The sequence below is a fragment of the Schistocerca nitens genome, chromosome 7 (genome assembly GCF_023898315.1).
Source record: "Schistocerca nitens isolate TAMUIC-IGC-003100 chromosome 7, iqSchNite1.1, whole genome shotgun sequence".
NCBI lineage: Eukaryota > Metazoa > Arthropoda > Insecta > Orthoptera > Acrididae > Schistocerca > Schistocerca nitens.
This window is the reverse complement of record NC_064620.1, coordinates 549,625,382-549,651,256: the sequence shown is the minus strand read 5'-3', so window position 1 is coordinate 549,651,256 and position 25,875 is coordinate 549,625,382.

Here is a 25,875-nt window from a genome sequence, read left to right as displayed (position 1 = left end):
ATCCTGCCTCGGGCATGGATGTGTGTGATGTCCTTAGGTTAGTTAGGTTTAAGTAGTTCCAAGTTCTAGGGAACTAATGACCTCATAAGTTGAGTCCCATAGTGCTCAGAGCCATTTGAACCAACCAGAACTTCGTGTTTTTCTCAGTCCACTGGTGTCACTAGATGCGGATATGTAGGGGCATCTAATAAACACATGACTCTCCCGGCCGTATGTCTGTTTGCGAGACCGGAGCCGCTGCTTATCAGTTCAGCAGCTCCTCATTTTGCCTCAGAAGGAGTGAGTGCAACCTGCTTTTCAACAGCGCTCTGCACCCCGGATGATCACCCATCTAAGTGCTAGCCCAGCCCGGCAGCACTTAACTTTGGTGATCTGATGGAAACGCGGTTACCACTGCGGCAAGGCTTATGCCTATTTGAGAAACCTGATCTCTCTCTCTCTCTCTCCCTCTCTCTCTCTCTCTCTCTCTCTCTCTCTCCTGCCCCCCCTCTCTCTCTCTCTCTCCCTCTCTCTCTCTCTCTCTCTCTCCTGCCCCCCCCCCTCTCTCTCTCTCACACACACACACAACCAAAGGGTTCAAATTGCTCTAAGCACTATGGGACTTAACATCTGAGGTCGTAAGTCCCCTAGACTTAGAAATATTTAAACCAAACTACCCTAACGACATCACACATATCCATGCCCGAGGCAGGATTCGAACCTGCGACCGTAGCAGCTGCGCGGTTCCGGACTGAAGCACCTAGAACCGCTCGGCCACAACGGTTGGCATACACACACACACACACACACACACACACACACACACACACACTCACACAACATACAAGATCTTACAGAATTTAAAAAGCATGAATATGTCCAAGGTTTTTAAAGTTATCTCAAGCTTGGGTGCATAGGTAGCGTAAAGGACTACAGTACTGTCTTTGTTCGAAACAGTCTTGATATTGTGAGAGCAGCGCTGCTCTGTACTGTGCACAACGGACAACAGTTAAGGTCAGAGTGTTGGAGGTTACAACTGACATTATTGTCTAACGGGAGTCCCAGTAAGTAATGAATTGTGTGTTCAGTTTTTAAGACAATGTCTCAAGGAAACTCATGTACACACTGATGGCTCCAAAATCTCTTAATCGGTTGGAAACAGATTCAAGTTTCTAAGTTTGCAGAAGATTGGCGTTGTTGAACTTACCAGTAGAGGCAAATGTCGTCATTGATGAGTTCTTGGCCGCTCTAGAAGCGCAACGTTTCTGCGTTTACTCGATGGATGCGTTGTATGCGCTAACAGTAATGAACAACTTGCATATAGCATCGCTGTTGCATATAGCATGGTTGTTGCATATAGCATCACTGGAGTACTGGTATCGACATAACTCTTGTGCTTGGTTTAAATCGGTTATTGCGAATTACCTATAATGAAGTTGATGCCCATTATGGCAAAGAAGTTGCTGTGGCAGGCTACGTAACTAGCAGTGGAATCCCAAGAAAGGATTTTAGAAATGATACGTTAAGACAAAATTTTACCAGATAACAGGAAATATTTGCAAGACATATATAACAGTTAATCCGACGTATCTGTGATATATGAAATACCACCCGTATTTAGTCTACATCTACATCTACATCCATACTCCGCAAGCCACCTGACGGTGTGTGGCGGAGGGTACCTTGAGTACCTCTATCGGTTCTCCCTTCTATTCCAGTCTCGTATTGTTCGTGGAAAGGAGGATTGTCGGTATGCCTCTGTGTGGGCCTTAATATCTCTGATTTTATCCTCATGGTTTCTTCGCGAGATATACGTAGGAGGGAGCAATATACTGCTTGACTCCTCGGTGAAGGTATGTTCTCGAAACTTCAACAAAGCACCTACCGAGCTACTTAGCGTCTCTCCTGCAGAGTCTTCCACTGGGTTTTATCTATCATCTGCGTAACGCTTTCGCGATTACTAAATGATCCTGTAACGAAGCGCGCTGCTCTCCGTTGGATCTTCTCTATCTCTTCTATCAAAACTTGTCTCTTGTCTCTGACCGCCTATTCTAGAGGCAAACTTAAATTCAACCCTGGACAGACGCAGCACATCGTGGAGACACCTTTCTGTTATGTGGAGGAAAAGGAGGGTGCAGACCAGTCTTTCTGTGGGCGTCCTAGACGACATGGAATTGCGGCAGTACCACTACACAAACTTGTAATGCTTGGTTAACCGTTGCCAACCTGTGTGGGCGGCTCTGTTGGCAGCGCATGCTCAGGCGCCGTCCAGACATTCTGCCGCTGCAGACCTTCGACACTAATAGCGACATACTGCGTCGAAGAGAAAAAGACGTAACGGTAACGATCTGGAAAAGTGTATCACATTTGTGTGCAATTTGTACGAATACGTTGACTATATGTCGCACCGCGCGAAGCAATAAAAAGCTGGTGGCTACAATGGATATTTACAACAAATGTCCTTGCCTAGTACTTCCACAACGCTGCGTGGCTGCTACGCGGTTACTACAAATTGTGGTTTGTTTTTCGGGAGTGTAAACACCGTCCAAGCGACATTCATTACATTACACGTATTCGGCCACTGCTACGTTAATTTCGCTGCAGCTAGTATTACAGCACAGCTGCAAGATGGGGCACGATACATACTTTTCTAACAGATGAATGTGTTGTTCTCACATGCATTTCGCTTTACGCAGAGGTCAACAGGCAGAAGTTATGAAAGCAGTTATGTTTTTATAAAGGTTTGCGTTAAAGTACATGATACACTCAGTTGCTTTTAATATGTGTTGTCATTGACCCGGGCGTTCTGATGTCAAACTTCTTCGCTTTTGTGCCATAAATGACAGTATCTTTTATTATTCCCATTTACTGTGAAAGAGATCGAGTGGAATTGTTTCTGGGAAACGTTAGCTGATATCCGCTGTCCACATTATTTGTTTGATTACCTTCCTCATGTTAATTTGTTAATTAAAACTACCATTGACTGAACCGTGGACAGTGCGATGTGAATGCGACTAAAAGAAAATTGAATTCATTGCGAGTTATCAGCGTCAGACTGGAAAATGTATGGAAGGGCTGGAGCAGGAAAAACGACGATTTACGAAGCCACAAAACAACTTTTTTACTCATCAGTCGTTCCTCTCCTGTGCCAACCTCTTCATCTCAGAGTAGCACCTGCAACCTACGTCGTCATTTATTTACCGGGTATATTCCAATCTCTGTCATCCTCTACAGTTTCACTTTCCACAGCTCCCTCTAGTACTATGGAAGTCATTCCCTGTTGACTTAACAGACGTATTTTCGTCCTGTCCCTTCTTCTTGACGGTGTTTTCCACATATTCCTTTCCTCTCCGATTCTGCGCAGAATCTCCTCGTACTGAAATAAATTTAGAAATAAACTTCAAAATTATTCACCATCTACAACGTACAGTTCATTAAGGCACAGCTTTACAGGCCCAAAAATTATAACTGAAAGAAAATAATGTGAGGAAATTTCAGTCACAGGGGAAATGACTTAGGCAGAAAATGAAATCTCACAACACACACCGGTATGTGCCGGGTATCTCACCTAGAGAGTTGTCAGGCGCATTTATTCTAGCGTTTGGACAGATATTTGCAATTTTGTTTTTACAAAGAGTAGATGAAATCGACTCAAACGAATAACACTGGTTTCATGCGACGTCCAGTGTCCACAGAGAGCGTCGGTTTGTTTCTCATTACAAACAAAACAAATTTAAAAGAGGAATATTATGTGCTCATTCGGCAAAGCGGTTTCAGTCTAGTGTGATATCCGTGTTATCGATACGTATTAACAGGGACCGTAAAACGCGAAGAATAACCAGCGCTATAAAACCTACTGGCGGCCCGCCTGCCCCTCACTGCCTACTACGTACACACAATGGCGCTGCTCGGCCGCTGCTAGAGTACCGGTTATCCTTCGTGTTTCACTATAACAGTTGATACATATCGATAAAACGAACACCGCAAAAGACGAATTTTGAACTGCTGTATCGATCTGGCAGGTAAAATTCCTATTTAAAAATCATTTCGTTTATAATGGCAATCGAACTGGAGCTTTCTGTTGGAAGTTGACGTTGAATGAAATATGTGAGGAGCTGTATCTGCTAGGACCGACTACATCTACACAATGCGAAAATAAAATTGCAGATATCTACCGAAACATCAGGGAAAATGCACATGACGACTCTTTGGAGAGATCCTGTACGTAGCAGATCCACCGGAACCTATGGTTATGGTACATGATGTAAGATGATCAAAGTAACGAAAGATGAAAATCTTCCTCATTCAACAATTATTGTATGTTGATATGATGGTCACATTGAGTCATAATAGCAACGATAAAAAGTCGGTCGGGATAACGGTCATGCATTTTTGGTCACACTAGAATAATTTGTTTATCCCCAGGTGGAGATTTCCTGAGTGATATGTAATGCGGTTCCGACAGTTCTAATTCTCAGCATTTGGGACGCGTTGAGGTTTACCTTAAATTATTTATGTTGTATAGCATTCTAGACTATATCTGTTTTTATCGAGTCACGTTTACCATGCATCGTTTGCTGTTTGTTGTTTTGTGCATATTATTGTATAAAATTCTTCTGTTCAGGTACGAAGCTCAAGGTACGGTGAGCAACCGTTACCTCTTCCTTTTGAAGATACAGTTTTTCGTGCTATGTTAACTTCTCACGTGGCTAGTTTCTGTTGTAGCGCGTCATTTACTTGCGGAACAGTTTAATTAAGTCGGCAGTACACTCACTACACTACTGCACGTCTTTGAAATTTTTCGTCTCAGTTACTGAATCGTACTTCCATTTTTAGTCCCCTAGTTTCTCCACATGCGCACACCGTGAAAGTACGTTCTCAGTCTACCAGACACTCATCGCCCACCTGTCCCCCGGCCTGACGGCGAAAACACCGTTTCATCTCGTATCACCTGGCTTTGTCCACCTGGTTGCGCTACCGCTGTTTTATTTCACTTTTTCTCTCCGCTCGTCGCGTTACATTCCTAAGGCGCATGTACGTTACTTCATTGCTATATTACGTATATTACTAACTGACGTGTGGCGCACTAGGAAGGAGCACAAACACCTGCCTCAATTTGCATTACAAAATCAGTCTAATTCTGTATGAACTTATACATTGTGTCATCTTCTATTGTGGAATAAAGACATCACTTTCTCAGGTAGGTGGCAGTTTAAATGGAGTATCATGGTACACTGACAATTGAAATTCAGCGGCAAGTGAAACTCCCGTAAATCTCGTGAGGGATTATGGGAAGCTAAGAAATGGGATATTGAAATCAAATGTTTTTCACACGTTTTGAATGTAATTCACACGGAGAACGATTGAATGTTACGCCCACAAATGAATACAATCGCTATTGTCCGATACAAAACCGAAGAGTTAATCCAGGTTTTGATAGTTCTGTGTTATGGCGATAGCTAACGTTTCTTTTAGTTGTCCAAATTCCCAATGGCATTGTATCTACGCCTATTTATTTCATCGAGGGGTCAGAATGCCGCAGCCCACAGTTAATGCAGCTCTCATTACCTACATGGTGCTTTGTCTTTCATTTACATCTACATGACTGCTCCTCAGTTCACAAGTAAATGCCTCCTAGCATCGGGGCAGCTTCAGACTATTTTCTGTCCCACATTCGAACAGCGAACTGGGAAAGTGAACACATAAATCTTTCCCTGCGAACTCTGATTTCTCCTATTATCTTCGGATGGTCATTTATCCCTATGTAGGTAGGAATCAACAAGATGTTTTCGCATTCGGAGGAAAAAATTGGTGATTGACACGTCAACAAAACAAACTGTAACGATAATCGCATTGTAATGATTGCCGTCCCAATTCTCATTACATATCCGTGGCACACTCTCCCTTCTTCTCCAACAAAACAAAACGAGCTACCCTCCTTTGAACCTTTCCTATGTCTATCCTATATGTAAAGGATACCATATCCAGCAGCATTACTGTCTCTGGCTGAGCCAGATTCAGCTGCCTGCCTTGTTTCAGGGGATGATTCTCAGCCTTCAAAGTCCGGGCAATCGCAGAGGGTGGGCTTATTGGTAGTTGGGAGCTCCAATGTTAGGCACGTAATGGGACCTCTTAGGGATATGGCGGCTAAGGAGGGGAAGAAATCCAGTGTGCACTCCGTGTGCATTCCGGGTGGAGTCATTCCTGATGTGGAAAGGGTCCTTCCGGATGCCATGAAGAGCACAGGGTGCAGCCAGCTGCAGGTGGTGGCACATGTCGGCACTAATGACGTGTGTCGCTTTGGATCTGAGGAAATTCTCTCTGGATTCCAGAGGCTATCTGATTGAAGGCTGCCGGTCTTGCTTACGAGATGATGGCAGAGCTCACCATCTGCAGCATCGTTGACAGAACCGACTGCGGACGTTTGGTGCAGAGCCGGGTGGAGGGTCTGAATCAGAGGCTCAGACGGTTTTGCGACCGTGTTGGCTGCAGATTCCGTGACTTGCGCCGTAGGGTGGTGGGGTTTCGGGTTCCACTGAATAGGTCAGGAGTTCATTACACTCAGCTGGCGGCTACACGGGTAGCGGAGGCTGTGTGGCGTGGACTGGGCGGTTTTTTAGGTTAGAAGGCCTCGGGAAAGTACGGGGCGGGCTGCAATCTCAAAGGGTTCATGGCAAATTCAGGACGTGCTTGGATCAAGGAACAGTCAGAATTTTAGTTGTAAATTGTTGTAGTTGTGCTGGGAAAGTCCCTGACCTTCAAGCGCTAATAGAAAGCACAGAAGCTGAAATCGTTATAGGTACAGAAAGCTGGCTAATGCCTGACATACGTTCTGCAGAAATTTTTATGAAGTCTCAGGCGGTGTTCAGGAAAGATAGATTAGGCAGAATTGGTGGTGGAGTGTTTGTGCCTGTCAGTAGTGGTTTATCTTGTAGTGAAGTCGAAGTAGATACTCCGTGCGAATTGGTATGGGTGGAGGCTATACTTAACAGCCGAACTAAGTTAATAATTGTCTCCTTCTACCGACCCCCAGACTCCGATGATATAGTTGCTGAACAGTTCAGAGAAAATTTGAGTCTCGTAACAAATAAATACCCCACTCATACGGTTATAGTTGGTGGGGACTTCAACCTTCCCTCGATATGTTTGCAAAAATATTTGTTCCAAACCGGTGGTAGGCAGAAAGCATCTTCCGAGATTGTCCTAAATGCTTTCTCCGAAAATTATTTCGAGCAGTTAGTCCACGAACCCACGCGCATTGTAAATGGTTGCGAAAACACACTTGACCTCTTAGCCACAAACAATCCAGAGCTAATAGAGAGCATCATGACTGATACAGGGATTAGTAATCACAAGGTCGTTGTAGCTAGGCTCAATACCGTTTCTTCCAAATCCACCAGAAACAAACGCAAAATAATTTTATTTTAAAAAGCGGATAAAGTGTCAATAGAAGCCTTCCTAAGAGACAATCTCCATTCCTTCCGAACTGACTATGCAAATGTAGGCGAGATGTGCTTCAAATTCAAAGATACAGTAGTAACAGCAACTGAGAGATTCATACCTCATAAATTGGTAAGAGATGGAACTGATCCCCCATGGTACACAAAACAGGTCCGAACGCTGTTGCAGGGGCAACGGAAAAAGCATGCGAAGTTCAGAAGAATGCGAAATCCCGAAGATTGGCTAAAATTTACAGACGCGCGAAATTTGGCACGGACTTCAATGCGAGATGCCTTTAATAGGTTCCACAACGAAACATTGTCTTGAAATTTGGTAGAAAATCCGAAGAAATTCTGGTCGTATGTAAAGTACACAAGCGGCAAGACGCAGTCAATGCCTTCGCTGCGCAGTGCCGATGGTACTGTTACCGACGACTGTGCCACTAAAGCGGAGTTATTGAACGCAGTTTTCCGAAATTCCTTCACCAGGGAAGACGAATGGAGTATTCCAGAATTTGAAACACGGACAGCTGCTAGCATGAGTTTCTTAGAAGTGGATACCTTAGGGGTTGCGAAGCAACTGAAATCGCTTGATACGGGCAAGTCCTCAGGTCCAGATTGTACACCGATTAGGTTCCTTTCAGATTACGCTGATACAATAGCTCCCTACTTAGCAATCATATACAACCGCTCGCTCACCGATAGATCTGTACCTACAGATTGGAAAATTGCGCAGGTCGCACCAGTGTTTAAGAAGGGTAGTAGGAGTAATCCATCGAACTACAGACCTATATCATTGACGTCGGTTTGCAGTAGGGATTTGGAGCATATACTGTATTCAAACATTATGAATCACCTCGAAGGTAACGATCTATTGATACGTAATCAGCATGGTTTCAGAAAACATCGTTCTTGTGCAACGCAGAGACCTCTTTATTCGCACGAAGTAATGGCCGCTATCGACAGGGGACCTCAAGTTGATTCCGTATTTCTAGATTTCCGGAAAGCTTTTGACACCGTTCCTCACGAGCGACTTCTAATCAAGCTGCGGGCCTATGGGGTATCGTCTCAGTTGTGCGACTGGGTTCGTGATTTCCTGTCAGGAAGGTCGCAGTTCGTAGTAATAGACGGATAATCATCGAGTAAAACTGAAGTGATATCAGGTGTTCCCCAGGGAAGCGTCCTGGGACTTCTGCTGTTCCTGATCTATATAAATGACCTGGGTGACAATCTGAGCGGTTCTCTTAGGTTGTTCGCAGATGATGCTATAATTTATCGTCTAGTAAGGTCATCCGAAGACCAGTATCAGTTGCAAAGCGATTTAGAAAAGATTGCTGTATGGTGTGGCACGTGGCAGTTGACACTAAATAACGAAAAGTGTGAGGTGATCCATATGAGTTCCAAAAGAAATCCGTTGGAATTCGATTACTCGATAAATAGTACAATTCTCAAGGCTGTCAATTCAACTAAGTACCTGGGTGTAAAAATTTCGAACAACTTCAGTTGGAAAGACCACATAGATAATGTTGTGGGGAAGGCGAGCCAAAGATTGCGTTTCATTGGCAGGACACTTAGAAGATGCAACAAGTCCACTAAAGAGACAGCTTACACTACACTCGTTCGTCCTCTGTTAGAATATTGCTGCGCGGTGTGGGATCCTTACCAGATGGGATTGACGGGGGACATCAAAAGGGTGCAAAAAAGGGCAGCTCGTTTTGTACTATCACGTAATAGGGGAGAGAGTGTGGCAGATATGATACGCGAGTTGGGATGGAAGTCATTAAAGCAAAGACATTTTTCGTCGCGGCGAGATCTGTGTACGAAATTTCAGTCACCAACTTTCTCTACCGAATGTGAAAATATTTTGTTGAGCCCAACCTACGTTGGTAGGAATGATCATCAAAATAAAATAAGAGAAATCAGAGCTCGAACAGAAATGTTTAGGTGTTCGTTTTTCCCGCGCGCTGTTCGGAAGTAATATGGTAGGGAGATAGTATGATTGTGGTTCGATGAACCCTCTGCCAAGCACTTAAATGTGAATTGCAGAGTAATCATGTAGATGTAGATTAGGAGAGGGCGGACAAGAGGTAGCATAGGCAGTCTCTTTGGTAGACCTTTTGCATCTTATAAGTGTCCTGCCAATAAAACATAATCTTTGATTCGTCTTCCCCAGTTAGTCTTAATTTGGCAGGTGATTTTGAATTGGATTGGTTTTCGTGACGAGCCAATTGGCTGTTCCTTCCACTCCCCTGCCCAGAATAGACTGTTTTCCGTCACTTGTGATTTCAAGGCAGAAACACTGGATTAGCGACAGTGGACACAAGTTATTATCGCGAGAAGGGAAGTGCTGTAGACGTGTTGCTTATTTCGTATAACTCACTAGCCTGCTAGTTCTCCCTGGTCGACGGCACTCATTATGGTTATCTGCCAGGTGAGTTAAGTCTAACTGGTGTACACATGGAACGCATTGAGCTGCAAAGTAATTCGCATGTAAATGAATTTTTTTAACGTTTCAGCTGTCCAGGACGTGTTCATTGTTTTCCTAGAAAAGAGGAATGAAGTTGCTAAAGTGATAAAATACACTCCTGGAAATTGAAATAAGAACACCGTGAATTCATTGTCCCAGGAAGGGGAAACTTTATTGACACATTCCTGGGGTCAGATACATCACATGATCACACTGACAGAACCACAGGCACATAGACACAGGCAACAGAGCATGCACAATGTCGGCACTAGTACAGTGTATATCCACCTTTCGCAGCAATGCAGGCTGCTATTCTCCCATGGAGACGATCGTAGAGATGCTGGATGTAGTCCTGTGGAACGGCTTGCCATGCCATTTCCACCTGGCGCCTCAGTTGGACCAGCGTTCGTGCTGGACGTGCAGACCGCGTGAGACGACGCTTCATCCAGTCCCAAACATGCTCAATGGGGGACAGATCCGGAGATCTTGCTGGCCAGGGTAGTTGACTTACACCTTCTAGAGCACGTTGGGTGGCACGGGATACAGCAAGTTCCCTTGCCGGTCTAGGAATGGTACAACGATGGGTTCGATGACGGTTTGGATGTACCGTGCACTATTCAGTGTCCCCTCGACGATCACCAGTGGTGTACGGCCAGTGTAGGAGATCGCTCCCCACACCATGATGCCGGGTGTTGGCCCTGTGTGCCTCGGTCGTATGCAGTCCTGATTGTGGCGCTCACCTGCACGGCGCCAAACACGCATACGACCATCATTGGCACCAAGGCAGAAGCGACTCTCATCGCTGAAGACGACACGTCTCCATTCGTCCCTCCATTCACGCCTGTCGCGACACCACTGGAGGCGGGCTGCACGATGTTGGGGCGTGAGCGGAAGACGGCCTAACGGTGTGCGGGACCGTAGCCCAGCTTCATGGAGACGGTTGCGAATGGTCCTCGCCGATACCCCAGGAGCAACAGTGTCCCTAATTTGCTGGGAAGTGGCGGTGCGGTCCCCTACGGCACTGCGTAGGATCCTACGGTCTTGGCGTGCATCCGTGCGTCGCTGCGGTCCGGTCCCAGGTCGACGGGCTCGTGCACCTTCCGCCGACCACTGACGACAACATCGATATACTGTGGAGACCTCACGCCCCACGTGTTGAGCAATTCGGCGGTACGTCCACCCGGCCTCCCGCATGCCCACTATACGCCCTCGCTCAAAGTCCGTCAACTGCACATACGGTTCACGTCCACGCTGTCGCGGCATGCTACCAGTGTTAAAGACTGCGATGGAGCTCCGTATGCCACGGCAAACTGGCTGACACTGACGGCGGCGGTGCACAAATGCTGCGCAGCTAGCGCCATTCGACGGCCAACACCGCGGTTCCAGGTGTGTCCGCTGTGCCGTGCGTGTGATCATTGCTTGTACAGCCCTCTCGCAGTGTCCGGAGCAAGTATGGTGGGTCTGACACACCGGTGTCAATGTGTTCTTTTTTCCATTTCCAGGAGTGTATTTTGATTAACGCACGTGGGTCAAAGGCTTTATTCGAATATGAAGCTAAGTCACGATTATGGGCAGTCTGAGTGCAAAAATCAGAAATTTCTGTGTCTGTCCGTTTCCCAACTGTTTGAACCTCGTAAACACTTCTTCGCTGCACAAGTGTAATTACATAGTACTGAAAATTTGTTTTGTTTATGATTTATGCTGTCGATAATTATGAAATAAAAAGCAAGTCGAATGCAGTGTGAATGCATTGCCATTTAATTGCTGCACATTAGTGGTTTACCCTCTTCCCACACCACATACTCATACAGTATGTCGTGGCGGTGGTGGAAAGTGCGACCAAGCGAGAGAGATGTTGCACTCACGCCAGCACACGGTTCGCATGCCGAAAACTTGGAGGTCCTAGAGATGTGCTATCTTTTGATGGAACTACTGACTTGTACCTTAAGTTTTGCATTCGCAATATTGTTGTCAGTTGTAGAAAAAGAAAGTGGGCATTAATTTGTGGACGACACCCGAATCTAGCTTCTTCAGTGTTCTCTTCACGTTAGACAAAAACAATAGAACGCCACCTTGAAAATTGTACACACTGCAGCTGTCAAAGCGTCTCCTTGCTGGACACTTCGACATCGTGTGAAGCCTCCCTGTCCACTTACAGCAAAGTCTAGTGCTTTTAATCTTGTGGCATGTGATGTCATTCCTGTTGCCCAAACAATTCCTTCATTATATTTTGACTTATGCTGATGGTCAATTATGTGGATAATTAAGGGTATTTAAATTACAGTCGTTGTCCTTCAGAAACTGGCAATTCTCAGATATAGATATTCGCAGGATGGGCAAAATATGGAAGCAACAGAAGCACAAAACGTTATCATGCCTAATAGGGTGTTGGTCCGAGCACGAGGCTCACAACCCGAACCACACGCCACTGTTAAGCACTAATGAAGGACTGGGTCCCTTACTTCGATTGCACATAACTCATTAAGGTCAATCCAACATTTATTTCAAATAACACAAATGAAGTTACATTTGAAGCTGCTGACATTAAACAGCAATAAAAAAACAATTTCAATATCAGCTGACTTAGTACGTGAAGCGTGAGTTAAGCCAATAACCAGATAAACTGAACAATTCTCCGTAATTCAAAAGAAAGAAAAACAAAATTGATCAATACACCCCACCGACAAATATCCAGAAAACCTTACAATACTACTCAAAAGAATACACTGAAGTGGGGAGCAGTAATTCACCTGACAGAGCACCTCAAAATGAGTTCAGTAACACAGCTGCGTGCCCCAGAAAACTGCAAGACATTAAATGCACTTCATTTGACGAATAACAAATACTCATTAACATTACGCCACTCCTGTGTGAATTGCAGTGTCCCAAAGAGACAGGCGATTATTCTGAAAGAATTTTTTTATATGCTTAAATTACAGCATTAAGGAATTCCAAAAGATGTCCAATCGAACACCCTCCCCCCCCCCATTTTCAGTTGAGGCACAAATCTTTCACCTTTCTAGGCGGAGGCTGAGCCAAAAACACAGAATCCCACAAAAAAACAGTTTTGCTGTGAAATCTGACAGGACACCCGGAAGCAGTTACAGACAAGGGGTCGGCACCCACAAATAACTCATGCTAAGAGTCAGGCTGGGAGCACATCCTCCGAAAACTTTTTCACACTATGCTCACCACAAACTGTAGACATATCGGACGAACATCCACTTGCGGTGGCTGCCAGAAGGACGAAACAACCAACAGGCCCACGCCGTGCTTCTCACACAGGCACCTCAATTTGTACAAACATCTAGACCAACACCAACTCCGGACTCCCCTCTCACTGCGAGGCTTGGCACAGTTTATATGAAATGCCTTCCAGGCAACCAGTAACCTCCACAGGAGTTTCACGATTAGCTAACAGCTCCAGCGTAACAGACATCACACATGTGCTTACGCCCGAGCCACAACTCCGTCGGCCTCACCGGCCGCCCCAAACCGACTGCCTCTCGCCGTCCCGTGCGCCCCAGACGAAAACGCAAAGATGCTCATGCCCGGGGACGCGCCAAAGATAACAAACCGATCGCTGATGATAGACCAGCGATCTGGCTCAGGTGTAATCAAACCGTTGTAATTCGAAACTGCTTTTAGTTGTCTCGGAATGGATACATACAGGTGCTGTACGATTGTGAATAAATTTCTGTACTGTTCTTACTGCAAAATACTGCCGAGTTCAAGCAACGATGTCACAGATGTAGAGTGATCAGGCATCCTTCTCTCTAAAGTAGACCACAAAGGCTCATTAATACTGACAGAACGTGTATGGTGCGTGTGGTCACCAGGAAGGGGGGTGGGGGATGCGACAATTCATCCTCATACTTACAAAGCCAGCCCTGGGCTATGTGAGCTTTGTGAACAGGGGCCCCGTCACCTTAGAAGGACAGCATCACCAGTAGGGTGCAAAAATTCGACCATGGGATGAACCTGATCAGCCAAAGTGGTCCCATAATCGTTGGCATTAATGTGACTTCGTAGAGTAACCATCGGCCCTCCGAATACCACGAAATGGGTAAACTGCCATCTCTTAGTCTTGGGACGTAAAATCATCAAGAAGTCTGAAATAGTGTCCAACAAGACTCGTACCACCAAATGACCTTTTATCACTGCTCCACAGTTCTGATTTTATGGCTTTATCCACTGTTTCCCTGTTATGAGCAATTGCACCACTAACTAGTGGTTTTGGAATTTAGGTCCCCCCGCAACTCCCTGTTTAACCCTTTCGCTGCTGCGGGTACGTTTACACGTATTGCTACTCCTTTCCCCAGGTGCTGTGGACGTGAATACACATGCTACTTGGGTTTCCCTACAGTACTATGGACGTCTGTAAGCGTCCTGAGCCACCGACCTCTCAATGATCCAGAAGAGTTACACTACGGGCCATAAAAATTGCTACACCAAAAAGAAATGCAGATGAAAAACGGGTAGTTATTGGACAATATATTATACTAGAACTGACATTTGATTACATTTTCACGCAGTTTGGGTGCATAGATTCTGAGAAATCAGTACCCAGAACAACCACCTCTGGCCGTAATAACGGCCTTGATACGCCTAGGCATTGAGTCAAACAGAGCTTGGATGGCGTTTACAGGTACAGCTGCCCATGTAGCTTCAACACGATACCACAGTTCATCAAGAGTAGTGATTGGCGTATTGTGACGAGCCAGTTGCTCGGCCACCATTGACCAGACGTTTTCAATTGGTGGGAGATCTGGAGAATGTGCTGGCCAGGGCAGCAGTCGAACATTTTCTGTATCCAGAAAGGCCCGTACACGACATTCAGCAGGCGGTCGTGCATTATCCTGCTGAAATGTAGGGTTTCGCAGGGGCGAATGAAGGGTAGAGACACGGGTCGTAACACATCTGAAATGTAACGTCCACTGTTCAAAGTGCCGTCAATGCGAACAAGAGGTGGCCGAGACGTGTAATCAATGGCACCCCAGACCATCGCCGGGCGATACGCAAGTATGGCGATGACGAATACACGCTTCCAATGTGCGTTCACCGTGATGTCGCCAAACACGGATGCGACCATCATGATGCTGTAAACGGAATCTGGATTCATCCGAAAAAATTACGTTTTGCCATTCGTGCACCCAGGTTCGTCGTTGAGTACACCATCGCAGGCGTTCCTGTCTGTGATCCAGCGTCAAGGGTAACCGCAGCCATGGTCTGCGAGCTGATAGTCCATGCTACTGCAAACATCGTCGAACTGTTCGTGGAGATGGTTGTTGTCTTGCAAATATCCCCATCTGTTGACTCAAGGGTCGATACGTGGGTGCACGATCCGTTACAGCCATGCGGATAAGATGCCTGTCATCTCGACTGCTAGTGATACGAGACAGTTGGGATCCAGCACGGCGTTCCGTATTATCCTCCTGAACCCACCGATTCCATATTCTGCTAACAGTCATTGGATCTGGACCAACGCGAGCAGCAATGTCGCGATACGATAAACCACAATCACGATAGGCTACAATCCGACCATTATCAAGGTCGGAAACGTGATGATACGCATTTCTCCTCCTTACACGAGGCATCACAACAACATTCCACCAGGCAACGCCGGTCAACTGATGTTTGTGTATGAGAAATCGGTTGGATACTTTCCTCATGTCATCACGTTGTAGGTGTCGCCACCGGCGCCAACCTTGTGTGAATGCTCTCAAATGCAAATCATTTGCATATCACAGTATCTTCTTCCTGTCAGTTAAATTTCGCGTCTGTAGCACATTTTCGTGGTGTAGCAATTTTAATGGCGAGTAGTGTAATTCCATACCTCGGTGAATAAAAAAGTATCAAGTACTTATCACACAACATATGTGATTCATTACGTGCTATCATTTGCAAAATAAACCTTGTATATCTATGAGATACGACGACTGTTGTGACCTATGACTTTCGTGATGCGCAAGGACGGAATGGGCGCGTCACACGCTACCGTCCTTCGGATATAAAACCCAAAAACTCGAGATCGAAACGAGTTATAATTTTGCTCTCATTTTTAATTAACAAAATGGCTCTCAGCACTATGGGACTTAACTTCTCAGGTCATTAGTCCCCTAGAACTTAGAACTACTTAAACCTAACTAACCTAAGGACATCACACACATCCATGCCCGAGGTAGGATTCGAACCTGCGACCGTAGCTGTCGCGCGGTTCCAGACTGTCGCGCTTAGAACCGCTCTGCCACTCCGGCCGGCTTTTAATTAATATTTTGCTACTCTATGTACATTTCATTCGCTGCACTGTATGTGCTAAAATCAACCATACGCAAAGTTTAGGCAATTTCTTTTCACCTCTACAAAACCTTTAAAAGGTTGTCTATGTTTTATTTAATTTGATGCAATGCAGATACTATGTTACATAACGAAAAGTAATTCAGTCCTTTATGAAGTGAATATCTCCGACTGTAAGAATTGTAAAAATCAGTTTAACGCAGAAGTTTTCGGATGATAAGTATTCAACATCGGCCGCAAAGCCATCTCTCAGTACAGGTATCAGCATTTGGCGAGCAGTGCAGCCATAGCAAAAACCACCTCAGCAAGAAATGCAGAAGCCACGGCTGCAGCAGAAAAAGTGTTTTCGGAGCCCCTTTCTCGTTGTTTTGGTGCTGAGAGAGTTTCCGAGTGCAGCATTTAGTTCTGCAGCAGCTTTTACAGCTGTGGCTCTTTTATCCTACGTCACAATCCTCTTCAATAACCGCCCGTCGCACTCACTCAACAAACTCTTTCGTCCAGGTTGTGACTTGGTCGTCGATGTTTCTCCACATTTCCAGTATTCGCTAGAAATCTGCGAAATGGTGCAGTTAACATTTCAGCTACCATTGATAAGAAAGCAGCCACCATACAAGCACCAGCAATTTTTATAGAAACTATCTCACTCAACTCCGACATAATGCACTCACAGCGGAACTCTGCTGTGAACACGGCTGGCACTTGCAACGACGTATTGAGGTCGCTGCACAGGTGCAAACTGCAGGCTTGGCCAGAATCTGTATTTATGTTCAAGGGTGCGTTTCTCGCGGTCTTTCCATTCTTTTACCCAACTCTATTAAAATTGTTTACAATACATCAATTGAATCGGTTTGAAAACGGCCTGGAAAGGTTAAAAACGTCTAAAAAAACTGATATCCTTACAAAAATTCCAATGTAAAGGCGAAATAGAATCTGATTTTGAGGTGTATGAAACCAGTGCTTCTCATCTGAGTATTATGAAACTGAAACTGGATTTTATCTGGGAAGAGTTATCGACAGATCTTTATCGATGTTTTAACTAATTAATAGTAATTTAAGTACAGTCTTTTAAATGCAGGTGGCTATCAGAATCGAGGCATTTGGACTTCGTTGTTCGACCGAAGTTCTTCAGTTGCTTCAAAAGGTGTTTCTAAAAAATATCAAAACTAAGATAAGCGGCGCGATGTTAGTTCATTGCAGCTATCCAACTCAAAACCTATTATATGAATTTGAATACAGTGTCGCTCTGAGCTCCAATATATATCGTAAACTTGAGAATAATTTCTGAAGAGAAAGCAAATACGAGAACTTGAATTACTTGATTAAAAAAAAAAAAGAAAGAAAAAAAGACAGATAAAGCATATTGAAGGGTTCAGATAGTTCTGAGAATTTTATGTGGTGATGGAGTGACGGAATGTGTCCTTAAAGTTACATAAGAACTAGCTTTTACTACGTAAAATGTCCACCTCCGGTAGTTGAGCGGTCAGCGCGAGTGAATGCCCACAGTAAGGGCCCGGGTTCGATTTCCGGCTGGTTTAGAGATTTTCTCCGCTCAGGGACTGGGTGTTGTTTTGTACTGATCATCGTTTCATCGCCATCGACGCACAAGTCACCGAAGTGGCGTCAAATCGAAAGACTTGCAGTCGGGGAACGGTCTACCAGACGTGAAGCCCTAGTCACACGACATTTACATTCACTACGTAAAATTTTGAGTTTTACTTCAGAAGAGATTCGCATCCGAAGCAAACATTATGATCTTGCTGTCGATCTTAGACTGACAAAACTCTCGGATAATTCAATACAATTATTTCACAACAACAGAGTGTGCCACAGTACGTGAGACAGTGCAGGGCATTTTTGAAAATCAAACCAGCATTTACATACCCTCGATATCAGTAACAGCAGGCCGACACATCTCCTCCACTTGTCGACAGTGTGCTGGCGGTAAAATTTTGTTGCACCAACAGGATTCGATGCATTTACCTCCAAGTAAAGCGCCACTGCACTGAGCTATGCCAACGACCTCCGCTGCGTCGAGAACTGCAGAAAAATGTTACGTGGTGGACTCATGTCCTTACAGTCTGATGAAAATTTTGAAAAGAGAGTTCTGGGAATGAAACACAGAAACTTAGTTACGTGAAAAGATTCTTATGGGATGTGCAGTAGTTTTCATCTTTTTTTTAATAGATGCAGAGTTTGTATATATTCATGGAGATTATTAGAAGATGTTTGTTGAAAAGTTGCGTAGATCCAGCCTTACCAGACTGCGTAATGCTTAATGGCGTCAGCAGAAAATGCAAGGAAAATAGCACATGATATCTTCCATCTGCAAACTGTACTGATTGTCGAAGTTTCCACCCCTTCAGGAACACCACGTGCAGTTATATAGTTTTAAAAACTTGAAATGCAATGCACCATTACGTCCGTCATTACGGAACCAAATCATATATTACATATTAAGCAACGCATTCCACTTTCCATTCGCCTCCTATACTACAAATTTTTCTCTAGAGTAATTTAGAACGCTTGCCTCCCCACCACCAGGAAATCTCTCCAGAGATCTAGCTATTCCAATTACTGTGACCTATACTATCTTTCCCGTCCCAGATGAACACTTCAGCCCACTTTTTCCGCTGCAGTGCAGTCATACGCAATTCCTAACACGTATATTCCATCTCTTTTGTCACGTTCACACCTTATTTAATTTTTCCTGTATCAGACTCTCTAATCTTACCTGTATCATGCTCTCTTACTTACAAAGATTTACTAGGTAGTCTCACTACTGTCTTCTCCATATCAAACACGAAGAATACAACTAAAATTTCATAAAATGTGTGCCATTGATCTTTATTTCAAACACTATATTTAATTCCCACGAAGTGCAGGGTCGTTAGCTACAACCTTTCCAATGCGACTTTGTCCTCATTTGGTGGCTCTAATAAAACAGATGTATAAGGTGAATGGCTTACACAGCATCCACACTTCTACTTTTCAGTGTGATGTCGGCGAGAATAAAGGCGCAGATCGACCACCGTGAGTGACAAACGTGTTCTAGCACCGATAGACAACTGCGACAGCTTCGATTGTCGTGCTGCTGCCTAGGTAGCTGCCTGCTGTTAATAGCGGTGCAGTGTTGCACGTGTAGCAAACAAAATAAGTTCAGTTACCTGCCAGAGAAGACATGATGTAAAATTTTACTTTGATCGAAACTGTATCCGACCTAAAGTTATAGATATTTACTGTCAAAAACAGTTTTGGTCACAAATTATTTAATCCGGTGACCGGTATCGACCACAACTGTGGTCATCTTGAGACCAATGAGTAAGAACCTCCTTCTGGAGGTTTACCACCAGAAGGAGGTTCTTCCTCATTGGTGTGAAGATGACCTCAGTTGTGGTCTAAACCGGTCACCGGAATAAATAATTTGTGATCAAGACTGTTTTTGATAGTAAATATTTGTAATACAATTGATCACTGTATACTCCCACAATGTACTCAAAGTTAATAAAGTTATTGAATTCAAAACTTGGTTACTTAAGGAAGTTGTAATATCTCTTTATATTCGATGAATTATTCTGATACAATTCTACCATTGAATGATGTTTACTAATTTTCTATCTTCATACTCGCAGAATCCATGCGCAAAGTAGTTTCATACAATAGCTATGCTATTAGCGCATAATAATTCTTTGTAGTACTCTCTCTGGTGGTAATTAGAAAAAAGCTTCAGAGATTGTCTTCGTGCTGATTAGCCCGAGCATTGTTTGAAGAATTGTAATCTGAATATTGAGATTTATGACAAAAGATAACTGATACGAAATCGTACGATTAAAAGGGAAATATATATATATATATATATATATATATATATATATATATATATTAAAAGGGAATATATATATATATATATATATATATATATATATATATATATATATATATATATATATATATATATATATATATATTGCTCCTTCATACAAAAGGTGTGTAACAATTTACATTATTTGACATTTGAGAATTAATGATATTCATCGGTATATTGCGTGGTTGTTAATCAGAAGGGAACTTCCGAAGGACTGGATACCAATCTGCATTTAATAATCCAAGAGCTCCATTACTTCTTCGGAAGGTTAAACTTCATCAAAGCCAAATATCCGCTTGATCTGAGGTTTCCCGACTGATTATACGACGCTCCCAAAAATACGAGGCATTTTATTTGTACAGATTAGCAGACTGCCGCAAAGCACGAGCCTGCAGAGAGGAAGAATCATCGCCTGATGTCATTCTAACAAGTAAAATTTCTGAATCATTTTGAGTGACTGAGTTATGACTGTGTTTCCTATTTTGAATGATTGATTGCTCTAACGAATTGAGAACTACATAACTACATAATTAGATAGATAGGAGGAAAAATTACAAAGTTAAGAAAATTGTATACGATATTGTTCGTGTCCATTTGCCTTTTGTCAAAAATGCTGCCTATATCTAACAGAAAAATCCTGATTGATGCTGCGTGACTGTAAATAAATCTTGTAGTATCATTAAATTCACTCATTGAGATGGGAACATCAGTGATATAATTATAACGCAAGCCAGGGTCCATGTCAGAGTACTAAGCATTTTTGAACTTTCATTTGAAATTCCTGTCAAAAAATTAAATACTTCTCTTAAAAAATACAGCAGGACAATTTTCTAACGTTGCAGAGAGATGAGGCTCGTGAAGTTCCAGTTCTGAATGGTGTTCATCAAGTGAAGACAGAAGCACAGTGGCACATTCCTTCTTCAGTGCATACCGGGTTTCGTGCTCTAGTCATTTATTATGGCCTGCCAGCCATCCAAACGTCCGATCTGTAACTAGGGTGCCGTCTTTTTTTGAGCAAACAAGGTACATCGGTTTGTAAATACATGATTTTAGTAATATTTAAGAAATAACAGTCACTGCTAAAAATACTCACAACAACGTTGCGTTCTGTATTTAAGATAACTAAATAATTAATTTCTTATCAAGCTCAGAGAAGCTTTATTTCTTTTCTCGTCCCACTTAATATTCGCTAAAAAAAAATTATCTCCGTGAATTTCCAATAGGTATTAAAACTAACTTGTTCAAATTTTTAAAAACATCATTTGCCTATTTAAATACTTTTTGATATTTTTGTGCAGTGGATAACTCTACAGTACCATCAGAGGTATATATTTGATCATATAATTTGTTTAATAATACCATTTCCCTATAAACATCACCCATGTTTAAACTGAGCTATTGCTGCTTTATATTTTCAGCTATGTTCAAATTCAAAACTGATTTTTAAATTGATACCACTTAGTGTAAAAGATCAGTTTGTCACTATAATCAAACCATTTATATAGGTACTCTGAAACTTTGAAAGCAAACAATAAAAAATTTCAGTGAATTTTACTTATCAGTTCAGGTGAGGACAGTATTTTAATTTTCTCTGTTCCTTATCCAAAGAACAATTCTTATTTTCTTTTTTTAGTCTGCTTTTGGAATTGCGCATGATACTTCATACATCCAAAAATTTTATGCAGTTTCCTTCCAGGCATTTTGCTGTTTTATTAAAGAAATTTAAATGTGGCTACAGGAATGCAAGTAAATTTCAGTCACGTAACTGTCAGTATTAAGCATCAATAAGTTTTTCAAAACCGTTGGACAACTGTCCTAAGCTTACAAAATAACCTCTAACAGTTTTCCAATTTAATAATGATGTATACATGCAGGGCAAAAGAGAGAGCCATCTTATACCCACATAGTGTATCACTTCATGAAGTCTCCATCCACTAGTACTACAATTTCTCTTTCAAGTCTTCTCTTTTTGTGATAAATTGAGAAAAACTAGCATAGTTTTTCAAAATTACATTCTTTGTATCAACTAAAACAGACTCATGGCATGTCTGATGCGGTTATGCGCTTTGTTAATCAAATCGTTGTAAATAAAGAACAGGTAACTCGAAAACTACCATTTGTGTTGTGACAGCACTTAGCCCAGTTACATTATGAAAAGATATTTTGTATTGTTGCACGGACTTACGAAATGCTCGAAACATGCTGTCAGCAGGCTCTTCATTAATTTGATAAAAATCTGTTAACTTATTCCGAAAGCCGTTTCTGACCTGTGCAGCTTTGTACCACTAATGGACACAATTTTATATTTCCATACTTTTGTCAGTAATAAAATAAGTTACCCGTCTCTAGACCATGTATTGCACTTTGAATAGTATATGGGCCCTACATCTCCGTAACTGGAGATTCCGTTTTCGTTCCAGTCATACTCAATTGACGCTGTATTTGAATCAACGTAAATAATTTTATCCTGCCCTACAATCGAGTCCATAATGTTAAAGGACACATTATGTTCTGCAGGGCTAATGCTAGTTCAACTACAGTAACATTTTCGTAATTACTGCAAGATGAACTTCTAGATGTGGAAGCAGAGGTAGAGTTCAGGAATTTCTCAAGCAGTCCACATAATTCTTTTAATTTGTGATGTTTTGTTTCCAGGTGTTGCTTAATCTGAAAGTAATAAGAATAAATATTTCACCTCGTCTCTCTCCAACTACCCGTCAAACTAACAACCGTAATCATTAACAAACGTACACATCCATGTACACATCATATGCTAGAACGACAGACTTTTTTCCATTCACCTGCCCTATTCCAGCAGCAGAAACTGTAAATGTAATTTCATATAATTCGCATTTTCCATTATACACTACTGGCCATTAAAACTGCTACACCACGTGCTACAGACGCGAAATTTAACCGACAGGAAGAAGATGCTGTGAATGCAAAAGATTAGCTTTTCATGGCATTCACACAAGGTTAGCGCCGGTGGGGACACCAACAACGTGCTGACATTAGGAAAGTTTCCAACCGATTTCTCATACACAAACAGCAGTTGACCAGCGTTGCCTGGTGAAACGTTGTTTTGATGCCTCATGTAAGGTGGAGAAATGCGCACCATCACGTTTCCGACTTTGATAAAGGTCGGATTGTAGCCTATCGCGATTGCGGTTTATCGTATCGCGACATTGCTGCTCACGTTGGTCGAGATCCAATGACTTTTAGCAAAATATGGAATCGGTGGGTTCAGGAGGGTTATACGGAACGCCGTGCTTAATCCCAATGGCCTTGTATCACTAGCTGTCGAGATGACAGACATATTATCCGCATGGCTGTAACGGATCGTGCAGCCACGTCTCGATCCCTGAGGCAACAGATGGGGACGTTTGGAAGACATCAACCATCTGCACGAACAGTTCGACGACGTTTCCAGCAGCATCAGCATAGACTATCAGTTTGGAGACCATGGCTGCGGTTACCCTTGACGCTGCATCACAGACAGGAGCGCCTGCGATGGTGAACTCAATGACGAACCCGGGTGCACGAATGACAAAACGTCATTTTTTCGGATGAATCCAGGTTCTGTTTACAGCATCATGATGGTCGCATCCGTGTTTGGTGACATCGCGGTGAACGCACTTTGGAAGCGTGTATTCGTCATCGCCATACTGGCGTATCACCCGGCGTGATGGTATGGGGTGGCATTGGTTACACGTCTCGGTCGCCTCTTGTTCGCACTGACGGCAGTTTGAACAGTGGACGTTACATTTCGGATGTGTTACGACCCGTGGCCCTACCCTTCATTCGATCCCTGCGAAACCCTACATTTCAGCAGGATAATGCACGACCGTATGTTGCAGGTCCTGTACAGGCCTTTCTGGATACCGAAAATGTTCGACTGCTGCCCTGGCCAGCACATTCTCCAGATCTCTCACCAATTGAAAACGTCTCGTCAAGGGTGGCCGTGCAACTGGCTCGTCACAATACGCCAGTCACTACTCTTGATGAACTGTGGTATCGTGTTGAAGCTACGTGGGCAGCTGTACCTGTACATACCATCCAAGCTCTGTTTGACTCAATGCCCAGGCGAATCAAGGCCGTTATTACGGCCAGAGGTGGTTGTTCTAGGTACTGATTTCTCAGAATCTATGCACCCAAATTGCTTGAAAATGTAATCACATGTCAGTTCTAGTATAATATACTTGTCCAATGAATACCAGTTTATCATCTGCATTTCTTCTCGGTGTAGCAAAATTTAATGACCAGTAGTGTATTAGTTTCGTCTACCATTAGTTAACAAAGCAGCATGGAAGGAAGGTTGGGTTTAACCTCCCGTCGTCATCGAGGTTTTTAAAAATGGAACACAGTCTCATATTGTGTCAAGGATGGGGAAGAAATTCGGCCATGCCCTTTCAAGGGAACCATTCCGGCATTTGTCTGGAGTGATTTAGGGAAACCATAGAAAACCTTAATCTGGATGACCGGAAGCGGGTTTGATCCGCCTCCTCTCAAATGCGAGTCTTGTGTGCATACCACTGCGCCACCTTGCCCGGTAGCATGTTCGATTTGTAATTGAATTTTATACTTATGCAATAGTTTTCTCTTTTGTATTCTTGTTATCTTTCTTAGCGCGTTTTTCTTCGTTATTAATATGTTCACTGTCTACTTCATCCACATCATGATAAGTGTACAGGGAGTATTCAGTTTACTTTACCCTAATTCACTGCTGCCTAAAGCTATAAAACTGAAAAATCGATCTTCATAGTGCTCAGTCTGTCTCTCAGCAGACAAATTGAAATCCTTAAATTTGACATCTGTCGTCTCGTAAGGAGACGATATTTAACCAATACTGAGGCTGTAACGGGACATCCTCCCGTAGCATTATTTTTCCTAAACAATAGTTGTCGATACCAGTATTATTTTTCAAATTTTGGACAGGTCAGCATTATCTCAGTTACTTTTCTGAAAACTTTCATTTAATTTTATACACAGCACCTTGTATTTCAAGCTAAAATTGATGAAAAATGAATTACTTTAAAAAATGTTTTAGTCTCGGTGCTACAACCGATAGGTACTAGTTCTGAATGTACAGTTAAAATTATTTTTTTTAGAAACTTTTGAAGTATGGAGCTATTGGCACACTTAAAACTTCTGTTATTAATTACGCAATGCACTACTGGTTATTATATTTCTGGATTCATTTATGAAGTAATAATCGAAAGTAATAATGTAGCAGAAACTAGCAGAAATTCATTTGTTAAGAAAAATTGTAAACCCTTCGGAATATGGGTATTTCCGTAGAGTGAGTGTCATAATCACACCTCTGACGTGATCGGATATATTTTTGTATTTTGTGCGAACAATGTAATTTTGACTTTGTTATCGTGAAAAATAAAAAGACTGTATGATATACTAAAATGTGAGAAAATATACTAACGTAAAAACAAAAACCCTACAACAACCATCTTCAAATTTGTTTATATCAATCCAACCGTGAGAACCTAAAAGTGACATTTTCAGCTTCAAGAATCGGATCCGTAGACGAGAAGAACTGGAGCCAACTCTACATGAAAAGCTAAGTAAAGAGGGGGCAGATTACAAGGGCACCTGCTAACTTTTCGTGAAGTGCTAGTAAATAAACCACAGAGATATTTACTAATTCTACACAATCTAGCACACTCATATGCGGTACTTACTAGTTGCAGAAAATACGAAATGAATAGGCTCTCTCTCCTTGTCAACTGAAACACTGGCAGGAAACTTTGAAATTGATGATATTGACATTTGATGTCAGGCTGCTGTCATAAACGTGTGCTGTGTTCATGGTCCAGTTG